Source organism: Molossus molossus, unplaced genomic scaffold, assembly GCF_014108415.1.
Source record: "Molossus molossus isolate mMolMol1 unplaced genomic scaffold, mMolMol1.p scaffold_m16_p_19, whole genome shotgun sequence".
In the NCBI taxonomy this organism is placed as follows: Eukaryota; Metazoa; Chordata; class Mammalia; order Chiroptera; family Molossidae; genus Molossus; species Molossus molossus.
This window is the reverse complement of record NW_023425354.1, coordinates 9,788-13,291: the sequence shown is the minus strand read 5'-3', so window position 1 is coordinate 13,291 and position 3,504 is coordinate 9,788. Positions and strand designations below refer to the sequence as shown.

General features: G+C 49.8%; 1 long non-coding RNA gene across 1 annotated transcript; it reads left to right on the top strand.

The window, feature by feature from the left end:
* Nucleotides 1-554: 554 nt before the first annotated feature.
* LOC118633716 lies at nt 555-3,288 on the top strand. The gene is made up of 3 exons (XR_004960253.1): nt 555-623; nt 1,817-1,909; nt 3,017-3,288. It is a non-coding gene; the product is annotated as an uncharacterized LOC118633716 (long non-coding RNA).
* The last annotated feature ends 216 nt before the right edge of the window (nt 3,289-3,504 follow it).

The window sequence follows — 3,504 nt, the reverse complement described above, 5'->3', positions numbered from 1 at the left end:
CAGACTGACAATAATTCTTGATCCCCCTGGAAGTAGCCATTATTGTGTCACTGTAGCTTTTGTTGCTGTGGGTTGTGAGTTCCCACCTTCTGTCAGGGTGTCTGACTGGCCAGGATGCATTCTGGTGGGTTTGTCTTGTTGTTCATCACTTGAGAGTGTTCCCTACTCTCCCCCACGTGGCAGGTGTCTTGTCAGACCCTCACTTCTCATCTGAGTGTTTCCTCCCATGGTCCTTCAATGTCTGCCTCTGTCATACACATCTGTAAACAGAACTTAAGTTAAGTTTAGAAGCTTAAATATGTTCAGTTTAAACATACTCACATAATTAATGAGTTACTTATTCATTTCGTTCCTTCTAGGGGCCTGAACTGTCAGGTTATTTCATAATTCCTGTGTCAGTGAGTTTGTAGACTATATGAAGGAATAATTGTTGAAATTTAAGTTTGTAGACTATATGAAGGAATAATTGTTTAAATTTAACCTAATGAAGGAATAATTGTTTAAATTTAACCTAAGGGCCCTTTAGCTTGGGAAACCAAGAAGATCCTGGCTGTCTTCTTCTTGCCTCTGGTCCAGCCGCGTCGCTTGGAGTCGAGGAAGTTGAGAATCATCCAGTTACATGAGTACGGGGACCCTGACTTCGCTGCTCAGGTCTTTTAATGTCTTAAAAAGCATTTCAACCTACTGTAGCCATAAACTTTTCCAAGTGATTTTTAGGCAATTTAAAAATTATAATCTGCCCAGCTGGTGCGGCTCAGTGTATTGAGTGATGTCCCACAGAATGAGAGGTCTGGGTTTGATTCCCAGGTTGCGGGCTTGATCCCCAGTAGGGGGCATGCAGGAGGCAGCTGAGGGATGGTTCTCTCTCTCATTGAAGTTATTTATCTCATTGCTCTCTCTCCCCCTTCCTCTTTCTCTAAAAAATCAATAAAATTATTTTAAAAAAATTAAAATTTATTTTTAGTACATTGCAGGTTATTTTAGCCTGGTTTTAAAATCTGCAGAGAGCTGCACTGGTGATGCCATGGGAAGCAGAAGAGCCACTTAGAAGGTAGTCAATCTGCCTTGTGGAGAATATGTCCTGGGCACCTCTGGCCATGATGCTCCTGCAGATCCCAGATCCCCCTGCTCTGGAGCAGCTGGTGGCCACTCCACTTGCCTGTGGGGGTGGGGTGGGCAGGTCTGCAGTGGGGCCTTCCTGGGCCAGGCCTGTGCCTTTCACTCTGTCAGGGTGTAGACCCAGTGAAGCATTCTTGTAAATGTAGTTTCCTAATTTCAATAAAAATATACACAGCAAGGAGAATTGCAAAAGTCTTCATTTAAAATAAAACCATTCAACATGCACTGTACTTTCTGATAATTCAGAAAATTAAAAAATAAAAAAGGAAAACAAGTCACCTTAATCTCACCACTGAAAGAAAATACGTTAGTGAATTACTTCTGGGTTGTATTTTAATGTAGGAGAGGGATCATTTATGAAACAGTGACAGCATTCTCGGTTTCTGCTAAGTGCAGGTCACGTGAGGCTGACATGGTCATTGAAACGTGATGAACTGTGATCATGAGCATCTGTGGAAAGTAGAAGGGACTGCGAGGCATCAAGTTTGTAGAGAGTGAGATGTTTGAGAGGAATTCCCTGAGGAGAGAGAGGGAGGGAGGGAAGGATCTGAGCTGGGACTGTGGTGTGTGGACTTCCAGGTGCTCAGAGGCAGCATGTGGGAGACCCTCACAGTCCACAGGGTAGGCTGGAGTTTGCTGCACGGACCACAGGGAGCTGCCCGGTGTTTCTGATGTGAGGTGGTGTGTTTGCACTCAGGATCACGCTCTGCCCAGGTGGAGGTGTGCACTGAATGTGCTCCCCGAGAATCCCACAGAAGAACTGAGCAGATGCTGACTGCGGTCAGGGAAGGTAAGGGGACGGTCAGATGTCTGGGAGGTTGATCGTGCCTGGATGGGAGTCATGGCCCCTGGAGGGCACCCTGGGATGTGGTGTTTGAGGCCATGGCTTCCCAGTGTGTTGGATGGTAAATAATCCTGTGATGCTGTTTAGGCTCATGAAGTGAACAACAGTAGATGAGTAATGTCACATTGGCGCAGACAGTGAGGTCGAGTAGACGGGGTCGGCTGACAGTGGGCATCCAGGGATAGCGCAGCAGGAACCAGTTAGGAGGCAAACTGAATTTTCCAGTCTGGAGATGAGGATGGGAAGTCAGACCCTGGGCTGTTCGGGAAAGGACTCCTGGAGGCCCTGGGGCCTGTCTGAGGAAGGTGTCAGAGGATGTTGTAGACGTGGGCTTGTGGGAGGCTCTGGACCCTGGTCAGGGCTGGGTTAGAGCCCTGGGTGCTGCTGGCCAGTTTCATCAAAGCCACAGAGTAGGTGTCAGACCCAGGAATAGACAGGGGAGGAGAGAGGGTGGGAATCACAGCCTTAGGAAAGGCCACTGGGGCTGGGCGGGGGGCAGCCAGCAAGGGACTCAGGCTGCCGGGAGCAGGCTCCTCCCCATGTGGCCCCTGTGCAGGGGGAGGTCTGGTGGCCTGTGCAGGACTCCTTCCAGCTGCCTTAGGAGCAGCAGCGTGTGGAGTAGCAGGATGAGCCCTGGAGCCCTTCCTGGAGGAGGACAGTGAGCAGACAGAAGAGTTGGTGCTGACAATGTAGAGAAGGTACAGAGAGCTTGGGATCACTGGAGTTTCCAGGGCTCCCCCGGACCAGTGGGCATTTGCTGAGATTCTGCACAGATCTCTCCAATTTGGGAAATAAATGTTACAGTGTGAGAGCACCCTACTGTGGGTTGTGATTTTTGGAGTACTTACGTACTGGAGGGGAAAAGAGATGCTGATGCTGAGTTTAATGAATGAAACACTTGACCCCCTAGTTCCTTGCCCTGTGAGAGAATCCCTCACGTCCTCGTGTGCAGGGCCTGCATTAAACAGAGTTGTAGTCGCCAGGTTTTACTTCTCTTGGGTGTGCTGTGCAGTTTTGTTCTTTACGATGCTGTGATCCACTTTACTTTCACAGAAAGGAAACATCCATCCCGTACAGCATGTTGGAAACAGTGAAGTGGCCAGGGGAGTGCAGGATGCGCTGGACGGAAGGACTGTGCGTGGACACAGGGACCAGAGTGAGGAGCCAGGTGACGACGGGAGAAGAGGAGCCAGGCTGTCGCTGCCGAGTCACCAGCAGCAGGGAGCTTCCCTTCCCTGTCAGAGCTCAGGGTGATGTGCTTAGAGAGCCTTCTGCAATGAGCTCCCGTCCTGGGCTGTGTTGTCAAGACACAGTTTTTGGTTGCTTAGGCCTGTGCTGTCACAGACACTGATCCTGTCCTTCGCCCCACAGCCCCCCTGGCCGTCCGAGGCCTCCAGGACTTGGCTGCATCGCCATCCGGGGCACCATGAAGAAGGTCATTCACCAGGAAGCATTGAGCAGAAATGGGACGGACTGAAGACCACTCCCACGTTTAAGGGAAGGAGAGTTCACTGCCGTCAAATGGAAACCATCATCTGGTT